Genomic DNA, 13,419 nt, shown 5'->3' with positions numbered 1-13,419 from the left:
TTTATTCTATAGTTAATATTTTTCTTATCCCAGATGATAATGTTATTCTCCTATGCTATACTTTAGAATATTAATGTTTTGCTTCTCACATTTGGATCTATAATCAACCTAGAGTTAAATTTTAGGTATGATGTGCTAAAAGGATCAAGTTTCGTTCTTTCCATGGCTTTTTTTATCCATTTTTCCCAGCACCACTTATTAATAAGACTAATCTTTCCACATCATTTTGAAATGCTACCTCTGTCAAAAATATAGTGTCCACTATATTTATAAAATAAACATGTTGTTTATTTTTCCACCTTCTATCATATTTCACTATTCCATTTGTTGATACTCATTGTCTTCCCACTTGTTCTTCTTCCAGAATGTCTGGCTATTCTTGGACTTTTGCATTTCCATGTACATTTTAGAATCAGTTTATTTACTTCCACTAAAAATAAGATTTCTATTGGGAACTGATTATTACTGGGATTGAATTGAAAAAATCAGTTTGGAAAGCATTAAAACCTTTATTATTTTGAGTTTTTCAATCCATAGACATGATTTTTCCATCCATTTATTTATATCTTCTTTTTAATTTTTATCAGTTATCTTTTATACTTATTTACTTAGAGGTTTTGCATATCATTTCTTAGATCTGCTTCTAGGTAACCAGCATATTTTTATGCCATTGTAAATGATATATATTTATTCCATTTTCTAGCTGTTTATTGCAGATACATAGAAACAGAGTTGAATTTTCAATATTGACTTTTTTATCCAAGTAACCTTGCTAAGTCATTTGTTAATCATAAGTTATGTATATATTCTTTTGAATTTTCTACACAAAATCATATCATCTTTGAATAACTCTTTTTTCTTTGTTTTCTCCTTGTCTTTCTACACTAAATAGCATTTCACATTCAGTGCTGAAGACAAGTGATACTGGACATCTTTACATCATCCCTGATCTCAAGGAAGAGCTTTTGATTACTGAATATGATATTTACTGTATTTTTTACAGAAACTCTTTATCATATTAAGGAAATTTTCCTCCATCTCCAATTTCCTAAAATGTTTTTAATTATGAATAGATATTAAATTTTGTCAGATGCAATTTCTGAATCTATTGGGATGGTCAGATTTCTTAAATCACTTATTTTGTTAAGTGAATTAAATAATTTCAAAATGCTAAATGAATCTGCATTCCTTATTATACATTACTGAATTTGATTTGCTAATATTTTCATTAGGTTTTAGGGTTGGGTTTTTTTGTCTTTTTTTTTCATCTCCATGCATGAATGAGATGAGCTTTACATTCATAAATGTGTCAAGTATATTTTATCTTTTATGTAAGACTGGAGGTTTTTTTGTCTTTGTTTTTTGTATGCTGTATGGCAGGGTCACATTTCATTCTTTCTCCATGTGAGCATCCCATTATTGTGGCACCATTTGTTGAATTTTTTGTTTGTTTGTTTTGGTGATTTCTTTGTTTGTTTGGGAAGTGCATGAGCTGGGAATCGAATCTGGGTCTCCTGCATGGCAGGCTGGAATTCTACCACTGAACTACCTTTGCACCCCCAGATTGGAGTTATTTTGTTCCTAAATGTTTCATGGAATTTTCTGATTAGCCATCTGAGCCTGGAGTTTTCTTTGTGGGAAAAATCCTAATTATACATTCAATTCCCTTACTAGATAAAAGACTATTCAGATTTTCTCTTTCTCTTGATATCTTTTATCAAGATATAAGTTATATTTCTTTAAGACTTTCCATTTCATCTAATTTTCAAATATATTGCTACAAAGTTATTCCTAATAGTTTATATTATCATTTTAATATCTGTAGAATCTGGGGTGATGATGCCTTTTTTATTCATGACATTGTTTACTTGCTTTCTCTGACTCATTTATGCTCTCTCTCGCTCTCTCTCTCTCTTCCTTTGTCCGTCCATATTGATATATAAAAAATGCAGCATTGGGTGGGGCCGCGGTGGCTCAGCGGGCAAAGTGCTTGCCTGCTATGCCGGAGGACCTCGGTTCGATTCCCGGCCCCAGCCCATGTAACAAAAAACGGAGAAACAGAATACAATAAAACAAGAAAATGTTTAAAAATGTTTCCCTTTCTTCCTTCCTTCCTTCCTTCTATCCTTCCTTCCTTCTCTCTGTCTTTCCTTTAAAAAAAAAAAAAAAAAAAAAAAAAAAAAATGCAGCATCATTCAGTTCAAAATATTTTCAAATGTCCATCATGATTTCTTCTTTCATCCATGGATTATTTTAAAGCATATATCTTAATTTTCTAAATATTTGGGAATTTTTTAGATACATTTTTATCAGTGATTTCTTGGGTTTTTTTAATAAGTGATAACTGAAAACAGGGACTCAGATATTTGCATACCGATATTCAAAGTGACATTTATTCACAATATTATTTACAATAGACAAAAGATGGAAGCAACTCAACTGCCCATCAACAGATGAATGGGTAAACAAAATGTGGTATACACATGTCATGGAATATTATTCAGCTGTAAAAGCAAATGAAGTTTTCCCACCCTCAAGAAGCAAACTTCACTATGATCCCAGCACCTGCCAAACAATCCTTACCATAGTTCTTATTCCTTCACAATTGGTCCTGGTTTCTGAACTTTAGTAATACCACCCTTTGACATTTTCCTTCCAGCCCTGGGGGTGGTAGAGGCTTTCTACTCTTGCTAATTTCTAAAGTGTCTCACCATCCCCTGATTGGCTTTTCAGCTCACCCATCATGTGCTATTAATTATCTATATAAAATTCTATGTTTTAAATAGCCAGTGTGACTTCTCCTTTCTTGGCTAGACCCAGACTGTTCCAACTAGGGAGGACGAAGTTCAGATGATCAGTCATGGGATTCTGCTGGGTAGGAAAGGTAGCGAGACAAGAAGAGATCTGTTAGATAATGAGAACTAAGAGAAATCATGATAATGACAATCTTTATGAGGTCAAATAATGGTATTGCTGCAAGAAAGAATAAGCAAGTTGTTGGTGATGGGAGGTTTCAATAAGAAAATGAAATAGTTTAAATTTTGTTTTGGAATGATAAAATTGAACATATTTTCTAAAAAAAAAAGGAATGACGTTCTGATACATATGACAACCCAAAGGAACCTTGAAGACATCACATTGGGTGAAATAAGCTAGGCATGAAAGGACAAATGTCATATGAGCTCAGCAATATGAAATAAAGTAAGCAAAGCAAATTCATAGTCAGAAATTAGAATTTAGGTTACCAGGGGCAGGAATGGGAAGTGAATGTTTAATTAATATAGAGTTTCTGTTGGGGTGATGGAAACAGACGTCGCTAATTAAAAAATAAGATTAAAAAACCATAGTTCTGTGCGATGCAGTGAATGCTAATGTTGAACTATGGACTATAGTTATGCTGGTTTGAAAGGATGTATGTCACCTAGAAAAACCATGTTTTAATCAAAATCCCATTTCATAAAGGCAGAATAATCCCTATTCAATACTGTATGTTTGAAACTATAATCAGATCATCTCCCTGGAGATATGATTTAATCAAGAGTGGTTGTTAAGCTGAATTAGGTGATGACAAGTCTCCACCCATTTGGGTGGGTCTTGATAAGTTTCTGGAGTCCTATAAAAGAGAATGGGAGATTCAGAGAGACAGAGAATGCTGCAGCATCACGAAGCAGAGTCCACAGCCATCAACCTTTGGAGATGAAGAAGGAAAACATCTCCCAGGAAGTTTCATGAAACAGGAAACCAGGAGAGACAGCTAGCAGATGATGCTGTGTTCGCCATGTACCCTTCCAGCTGAGAGAGAAACTCTGACTGTGTTTGCCATGTGCATTTCCACTTGAGAGAGAAACCTCATCGGCCTTCTTGAACCAAGGTATCTTTCCCTGGATGCCCTAGTGGACATTTCTAGGGACTTGTTTTAATTGGGACATTTTCTCGGCCTTAGATCTGTCAACTAGCAGCTTATTAAATTCCTCTTTTTAAAAGTCATTCCATTTCTGATATATTGCATTCAGGCAGTTAGCAAACTAGAACAATAGTTAATAGTAGTATAATAATAATATTGTTTCATCAATTGCAGCAAAGGTGCCACACTAATGCAAAGTGTTAATAATAAGAAAAAAACTGTGATGGGGTAGGGGACTCTTATTTCTCACATGATTTTCCTATAATCCTACAACTTCCCTAATAAAAAATATATATATTGGCCATGACACCAGTATATCTCCCCTAACTAAGAGTTACTATAAAAAATGGCAACCACCATTATGCACAGGATTCTGTTTTTCACAACAGAAACTATTTCTTCCCCTCCTCTAACTCCATCCATACACAATTTCCTGGAGCTAGGTCAGAAAAACAATAACTAGGGGCTAAAATGCCTTCCCACAGCTCTTTTGTACAGGGCTTCTGTTGGCACAGCTCCATAAGTATCCACTACATCACGGTCTATGTAGGTGGTGCCCCCTGGAGTTGTGCAGAGCACTCTCTGTGTGTTCAGACACAGCAGCCCTGCTCCCTTACCTTACCGAGCCTCAGTCAGAGGGATTCATATTCCTCAGCTAAAATGCCAGCTGCACCAGGTCAGAAACCATGTTTATTCACCCTCCTGTCTCTGTGACATTTAGCTCAATGCCTAGCACCTGTGTTCAATAAATGCCTGTTGGATGGATGAAAGAAAGGATGAATGTCTGGACAGAAAGAAAGATGACAGAAGAAATTGGACAATTTTATACTCTCTACAAAGGTTGGAGCAGTGGTTCAGTGAAGCTTAAGGACGTGGATAATTTTTTAAATGGGCTTGGAATAAATATATACTTAAATCAAGTTTCAAGTAACAAAGAAAGCCAGTGTCTATGAAAAGGGCAAATAAGTCAGCCATTATCTGAAATTGTGGTATTTCAACCTAGGAAAGCAAACATATACATAAAACTAAGCTTTGGTTCAAAAGGCAATTGGATTCAAACAAATTTTAAATGACATTTGGTGCTACATCCCTGATTACACAGACAATTGTTCAGACAATTCAGTAGTAAATATCAGATAGCTGGATATTTAAACAACTCTTTCCTAAACTCCTTGACATATTATTTCATGGTACTGGGTGCTTGGTTTTGTGTGTGTGCGTGTGTGTGTGTGTGTGCACATGTGTATGTGTATGCGTTTTAATGAAAGAGGAATAGAAATGAGAAGAAAAGGCAAAAAGCCAATAAGCAAAACTGGTCAAATTCAAGAAAGTGGGTTTGATAAGTTATCTCATTTCCCTGAGTTGTCACCTCATCCTTTAAGAATGAGGTAGGTAGTCAGCCTTTCCTCAAGTATATTCCGTAGTCTGATAGAATGTTAATACAACAAAAGGGGTTCTAGGGTTCAAAACGTTTAGGAAATGCTAGTTTAAATAAAGTTAATTTACTGCAAGATTTCACAGTCTTTTAACACGCTTATATCTCCAACAGTGCAATACTTTTTATACTTATTAGACCATGAACCCTTTTTGTGTTGAAGCATCCTCTAAGACCAGTATACTGTGAAACTTAATTTTCTTTGGTTTAGTTTAGTTTTATTCTACTACTAAGTAGTTTCCATTATTCCAAGTCTCAGGAGAAGGAAACTCAACACCAATTACCAATACCAGAGCTGGGAGATGAAATCGTCAATTCTTAGTTCATCCACACTAGCAGCCCCTTTCAGTATTCTCAGCTCTACTAGCTGGTGGCTGCAGCTGTTGACAGGCCAGTAAATCATGAATATGTCTACTTTGTCTGCAAGCAAAATGAGGAAATGAAGAGAATTCTTAACCTGTCAGACTCTCATAAATGACATTCAGGAAAGAATGAAGTTTCCTTACTGAGAACATCTGAAGAGTTTGAGTAGTGCATTAATTAATGTTCCTTAGAAGGTTACTCAAAGAATGTATGTGTTCATGTGTATATATGCACATGCAGATTGTGTATGTTTGCATGTTACAAGAGATGCTAATAGGTTAAAAAAGTGGTTCTGTGGTCAAATAAATTTGGGAATTACTGGGATTAAATACAATAAAACAAGTTTCTTTATTGTTATAGAGTGCATTGTAATTCTGCAAGAGGCAGACATGGTATGTGGCATTTATGTGACCGTAGGATTCTACCACAATCTTGCAGGATTGTGTTCTGCAGAACAAACTTTGGGAAATAGTGATCCTATCCATAGAACTTGGAGTTCCTGCTAAATGTATGCATCCTGAGATTTGAATTTTAGGATAAAGAAACTACTGAAGGTCCAAAAATAATGGCTTTGGGATGTTTAGAAGTAGATGTGAATTCTCATATGTTACTAATGAAAGTGTTTTATAGTGGGATAATTTGGGAGATTCTCCTACATACACCCCTATAAGTATTATACATGTATCTGTGTTAAATGATTTTTACGTATGTTTTTTACATTTCAGCATTGTATGTGATAGCTAAAGGTTAGGGGAAAAACCCACACGTACTTTCTACAAAACTTGTTATACTATGGTACACACAAAGAATGGAGTCTATTCAGCTGTTTGGGTCAGTTAAGACAGGTGAATTCCACGAGAATGAACTCAAAGACTCAACTGGGCCTTGTTAATCTCTTCATCTTTAGCAGCTATTACAGGTCCTAAAACATTATAGTTATTCTATAAATAACTGATGAATGAAAATATATATAAAATGATTAAATGAATGACATCCAAAATCATAATCCTTCATAACCAATGAGCACCATTTCCAAATTTTCTTTTCTTAAGACCCTAGTGATTGTTGATTCAAAAAGCATGTTGAGTGATCTCAAACATCACCTGTGCCCCAATACAGTGGACTTGCTAATCCATCGTATACACACAGTATGCTGGGTATACAAAGATAAATCGGAAATATATCCTTTTTTCAAAAAACTCAACTACCTCATAAGAGAAGTCAAGACATAACTACAACAGACAATAAAAAATAGTGAGGGGTGGGCCATGGTGGTTCAGCAGGCAGAGTTCTCGCCTGCCATGCCAGAGACCCAGGTTCGATTCCCAGAGCCTGCCCATGCAAAAAAACAAAAAACAGTGAGGATTCAGATGAAGCAGTAATTACTTGATCCATTCACCATTACTAAATTATAAATATGCAATAAAAGAATTAGGGAAGGTTTTCAAGAGTCACTAACTTCTTTTGTCCTTTTATAATTGGCTGACAATAGTATCTATCTTCATAGAAAAGAAGTGGAATCCAGCTATTAGAATGCTGTCCAGGGACCTGGAAGGGGAAAATGAAATCTAGTTTCCACTAGTATCTGTTGTGGTATGATTTTATTTTTGTCAGCCAATTACTTTTTATTTCCTGGTATTTTTCCATTTTTTTCTTCGAGCAACTAAACTGTACCGTGCTGTTATCTCAGGACAAATTTTACAGAAAGGGGGTCCTCCTAGCTCTGAATTCCAAAAGGCAACACTTGGGGAACTGGAGAGGACTCTGGGCATGAATAAAAATTTGGACGGATGTGGTATCTGAATAGTAAAGGGGTTTCCAAGAGAGAAAATGCAAGATTTTACAACAGAAGGAAAAGTGATGAAATTTAATGTTGTCTCTTACTAGAAAATGGGATCCTGGCAGAACCCAGAGGTCAGAGAGAGGAGGGGGAACAATGTTTCCAGATATCCAGCTCCTTAGGCAGTTCACAGAGATCTCCATGTTCCAGATGGCAAGAAAGAGTAGAATAATTCCCATGCACAAGAATAGCAGAAAGAGCCACTAGGTCTGAAGGAGCCATGAAAGGAAAAGTGAAAATATCATGGGTAGCCATAGGGATACCAATATCAGAGGACCTGATGAAAAACTGGATATCTCATCAGAAATACAGATCAAACAAAGTCAAAGTCCACATGCAAAGTCAAAGTCCACATGTAACCCTGTCATGCCTTGGAACCACATAACAATGCCTCAAAAAAAAACTTAGACTCTATCCTAAGAAAGGGGAAGGGAAAGAAATTTCTTTCTGTCAACCCAGCAAAATGGAAGCTTGAAGTAGAAATTAAGTTAAGTTAGAGAAAAATTAAAGAAAAAGAACATTGTGTTTCTGGTGCATCTGGGTTGAGGACTGTCATAGAAGCTGGTGACAACTAGTTCCTCATGCCTTAGGATTCCTGCTTTGACTTTGTCTCACATTCACACAGAGATTCTAAAACTTTAGCTTCAGAGAAGTTACAAAAGTCCCTCTATGAATGGTCTCAAACATCACCTGTGCACCGATATGGTGGACCTGCAAAAGCTGACCTGCCTTCACCAGCGAGTGTCTCCTCCCTCAGAACAGCTGAGAAACAATGAGTTGAGACCCAAAGACACTTGCTCTCCAGAACGTGGTCATTAGAGCTGTATCATCCATCACCTTTGGTGGTAATTAGAAAAAGAAAGTCAATAACAATAGTACATAACACTACTTTACCAAGATTTAAACAAGTTGTAATATTGTTGAACAACTATTGATGAGTCCAAATGTGCCACAGGCTATCGAGCACAAGAAGGACTTTGACGAGAGGCTTTTCATTATTAATTTACTAGGGTAAGGTTTATAGACATTGCTGCATACATTTTCATTTGTTACATAAGCCCCCAACGCCCCCGTATCCCCCGCCCCAGCCATCATATCTAATCAGCATCGTGTGGTGAGGCACGCAAAGCAGGGGCAAAGCCTCAGAGCTCTGTGCCTGGCACTTGCATAAAAGGGAAAGAGCCAAGCTTTGTTGATTGGGTAAAGCTCTTTGCTAAGAGTAGGAAATTGAGACTGGATGAGATAACCCAAGATAGGAAGGCAAGAGAAAAGTAATCTTTTCTTTTGGTGAAAATAAATTCTGGTTTGGGAATGAGCAAGCCTGGGTTTTGTTATACTCTACTAACAAAACTAGTTCTGTGCCCATAGGCACGTCACTTTGTCTCTCTGGACTGGGGTTTCTTCATCTTTGAAATTATATTCTCTTACTGAGACTTTCAAGCCCAATTTCGTTTGAATTTTCTATCTTGGGTTATCTCATTCAGTCTTAAGGTTTTAATACCATATATAGCTAGTACTTCCTATTTTTATCTCTATCCCCAATCTCTATCCTGAATTCCAGATACAGACACATGATAGAGATAGAGATGATAGTGATAGAGAGAGAGGTAGAGACAGAGGCAGCGAGAACAAAAGAGATCTGTCCCCTTTAAAAATCCACTTGGATATCTAAATAGCTTCTCAAACTTCACATATCCAAAACCAAATTCTTGACTTCTCCCTAAAACTTGCTTCACCCTCCAACTCCACCCTAGTCTTCTCATCACAGGCCTTTCTACCAGTTAGTTACATAATACAAAAACTTTGAGGCTTCATTTGAATCCTCTTTCTCTCATATTCCGAATCTAATCCTTTAGCAAAGTTTGTTGGTTCTCTCTTTGAAATGTATCCCTATTCTGATACTTTCCACTACAACATCCCAGTTCAAGCATTCATCTTCTCTCAATCAGTATCTCCTCCTCCACTCTTCCGATACACATGCTATTCTCCAAACACCAGCAAGAATAGCCTTTTTAGAATGTAAGTTAAACCATGCCCCTCCTCTGCTCTTCCCGAGATGTCTTTATAGCTTGTTCCTCACTGCCTTCAAGTTTTTGCCCAAACTCACATTATCAGATCAGCATTTCCTGACCATCCTATTAAAAATAGCATTTGTATTAGTTTGCATAACACATTACCACAAACTTAGCAACTTAACACAATGCATATTTATTTTCTCCCAGTTTCTGTGAGTCAGCAATCTGGGTACAGCTCACCTGGGTCCTCTGCTCAAGGTCTTTCATGGCTGCAATCAAGGTGTCAGCCTGATCCCATTCTCATCAGGAGGCTTAACTGGGGAAGAATATGCTTCCAAATTCATTCCCACTTTTGATAGAATTCATTTCCTTGTGCCTCTACGAGTGAGGACCCTCTTTTCTTGATGTCTGGGAATTGCTCTTAGCTCCTAGAGGCTAACTCTCAGATTCTTGCAAGGTGACCTCTTCCATAAACCATTCACAAAATGGCTGTTTACTTCTTCTATGCCAGCAAAAGAATTTCTCTCTAACCTGATTAAGCCAGGCTCATCAAGGATAATCTCCCTATAGATTAACTCAACATTAACTGATCTGGGTCCATAATTATATCTTCAGGATACCTTCACCTTTGCCATATAACCTAACCATGGAATGCCATTCCATCATATTCACAGGTCCTGTTTGCACTAAGGTTGGGGAGGGAGCAAGGAATAAACAGGGATTGTAATAAGGGAGTAAGAACCTTAGGGGCCATCTTAAAATTCTGGCCCACCACAGCATTTCCACCATAGCCTTTACCCTATCTCTTGCTATACGCCTTGCCCCATAATACAATTTTCTGTTTGTTTATTGTTCTACTTCCCCCTGAGTAGAATATAAGATTCCTAAAACTATGGACTTTAAATTTTCCACTGTTATTTCTCCAGCACCTAGAACAGTGTCTGGGCATATAATCCAAACTCAATAAATATATGTATATTTTTTTCAGGGCCAAGAGGTCCTAAACCAACAGGTAGTTTTAGTAGAAGGTCTACCCTAAGAACACATCTTCTAAGAACATGTCTTCTATTCCAATTTCCAAATGCCTACCCACACCCACACTCATCAACCACCATAGCCTCTTGATGCCTTAGAATGACATTGTCATCATTGTCCTGATAGAGCACGGAAATGGGGACAGCTTGGCAAGGATACAGACTGCCTAAGGGATCTCTCGGTCAGCGCATTCATCAGAGCTTGCATGAAAGCATAATTGGAGCTTTTGAGAGAGGTGGTTAGTGAGAAGGGACACTCTCCAGGGCAGTAATTTGCCATGAACCCCCTCAGGGCAATGATCCACTTGTCCCAACCCAGGTCCTGGAAGTTGATGTATAGCTGATGACGGTGGCAGAGGTTCTTGCAAGAAGCCATAGGGGCAGGGACAGCTGCCCTTCTTTTTCAGGAAGAAGAGTGACACTGCTCAGGATTGAGGGTTACTACCATCAGGGAAGCATGAAGGAAGTGGCTCAGCCTGGCACAGATGTCCTTAAGCTGAAAATTCACCTCAACATCTCTATCTCCTTTGACAAGTATCTCCAGGAACAAACCCAAGTTCTTCTAGGGGTTAATATGCCCAGCAAGTTAAAGCGAAGGGCACCTCAAGGCCACGGCACTGACTGCAATGCAATGCAAAGAGTTTACCTGGCTTAAGGATGGGCTTGCCCCACATGGAGGGTTTCTGAACCAGAAACAGAAACAATTTCAGTTTTGGTCCCAGGTCATAATAAGTGTTGGGCCCCAAGTCCAGGTCTAGCTGGGTCATTGTTAACTGGTCGTTTTCTTTGATGGCAGACAGGTTAAAGTATGGTTACTACTGTAGGCAAGAGGAGGGTTGGGAATGTTTCTTGGAATAAAGAAAGAAACCTTGGTCTGGGTGAAGTCAGAATACCTCAATAAATATTTATTGAATGAACAAATGAAGAAAGAAAGGAAGCCCAATATGTTATCTCTCGAAGTTGATTTTTTGACTAACAGACCCTGGTCACATGTGATTTAGCTTTGGTGAATATTTATTGAGCACTTACTCTTTACCAGTCACTTGAACATACTACAGTTAATCTTTACAATAAACCTCTCTAAATCAGATAATCATTTCTGAGCCTGGTTGGAGGGAAATTGAATTTCAGGCATACATTTAAGAGTCCTAAATACCTATCATGGAAACCAAGTATTTCCCTATTCTCTCCTCCTTCTGTTTAGCAATAAAAACCCTCAGTTTTAGCTGTATATAACCAACTGATTACAGACCCCCTAATCTGGCTTCTTTTGCAATGAGGTGTGATCATAGGACTAGAGACAAGTCAGTGGAATGGGAGAAGAAGAGATTTGTGCAACATCATCATATGGACAAAATCACTTACCATGGATGTCTCTCTTTCTCTTTTGTTTCGGCAAGAACATAGACATGGAGGTAATCTAGTTTCAACACTCCATGACAGGATCCTTAATCTGGGTTAGACAGATTCTCCAAGGCCATGGATAGAATTCAGGGGTCCATGAACTTGAATAGAAAATATTACATCTTTATTTTCCATAACCTCTAAATGAAATTCAGCATTTCCTTTAATTATGAATGTAGGTGATAAACCACAGCAGTATTCACAATATCCGTAACATTATCAGCATTAGAAATCATATATATTTTCATATCATATTGCAGTTACACAGATATTATGAAATGATTTTTATGCTCATCACTATGTTGAAATTAGAGTACTTATTGGGCATAACACTAGATCTTGTTAATAATAAAGAAGCATATATATTAGTATAACATAAATTTATCTTTTTATATTATAATTGAATTATAATATAATTTATTTCCTGCAATCTTCCTATGTACTTGATTTGATGTATTTAGTACCATTATTCTGAGACCCTTAGGACTTTACCAGATTGCCCAAGAGAGCCAAGCATAAGAAAGAGTTTAAAACTCTGTCCCAGGAGATGGTGGGGAACCAAGATAGAAGAAACATGGATTCCCAAATGAACTTGTGGTACAGAGCTGCTCACTAGACAGCTTACTTACTTCCAGACTGTTATAAGAGAGAAATAAATTTCTAACTCTGTCTTTTGGAGTCTTTGTATTACAGTAGCCCAATTTAACATCCCCCTCACTAAAGTCAAGCCAGTATCCTGGAGCTCCCTATGCTATCCAAAGCATTTTTGGAAGGAATGTATAGGGTCCTCTTCAGATGGTACTGTTATAACTGAGGAGGTCATTGTCCAAGCCTGCATGGTTCCTTGAAGAATCATGGCTCCTAAGAGAACAGCTTTTAAGGTTTGGCTCCTCTATCACCCCAGCATCATTTACTAGATGTCCCACTGATAGAGAACAGAGTGATGTTGCTGGTAGAACCTACTAAACCCACATCCTTCCTGGTCTCAAAAGTTCACAAAGAAACCTTCCTATTTAGTTTTGCCCTCTTCTACCTCCCAAATTTAGACATTCACCCATATCTCCCCTATCATTATGGATGATATAAAATAATTCCCCTCCATGAGCTTAGGTTTTACAAACAAAATCCTAATTGGGACTGTCTGGAAATCCTAATTGGGGTTGTCTGGTAATTCTCCTTTTGTCATATTCACCTCCTTCAAAAAGCTCCTGAGACAGAGAACAAAAAACCAGGCTACCATTTTGGGATAGGGGAAAGAAGAATTCCTATAATAGTGAGAAAAGAATTACTAGCTCAACAAATTATCTTGCCATAAAGGCTATTGCAATAACCTAAGTAGGAGGTCTTAAGAGCCAGCTTTGAGAGGGTGTGGAAGTAGAGAGCAAAAGGAGGGTGGAGATTGTAGAAATTTATAAAGTTGGTAT

The 13,419-nt window shown here is 37.4% G+C and overlaps 1 long non-coding RNA gene and 1 pseudogene across 3 annotated transcripts in view; both read right to left on the bottom strand.

The window, feature by feature from the left end:
• Window positions 1-13,419, bottom strand: part of LOC143655162 (uncharacterized) — a 603,365-nt gene that overhangs the window by 312,569 nt on the left and 277,377 nt on the right. For all 3 annotated transcript variants that reach the window (XR_013162082.1, XR_013162083.1, XR_013162084.1), the window contains exons 3-4: window positions 11,957-12,096; window positions 8,268-8,379 (exon numbers count right to left, since the gene is read on the bottom strand). This is a non-coding gene — a long non-coding RNA (uncharacterized LOC143655162). The remainder of the gene's footprint in view (window positions 1-8,267; window positions 8,380-11,956; window positions 12,097-13,419) is intronic.
• On the bottom strand, window positions 10,643-11,754 carry LOC143656522 (growth/differentiation factor 3-like; annotated as a pseudogene).

Source organism: Tamandua tetradactyla, chromosome 14 (assembly GCF_023851605.1).
Source record: "Tamandua tetradactyla isolate mTamTet1 chromosome 14, mTamTet1.pri, whole genome shotgun sequence".
Taxonomy (NCBI): domain Eukaryota; kingdom Metazoa; phylum Chordata; class Mammalia; order Pilosa; family Myrmecophagidae; genus Tamandua; species Tamandua tetradactyla.
The sequence above is the reverse complement of the archived record's forward strand: the minus strand, read 5'-3'. Positions and strand labels throughout refer to the sequence as shown.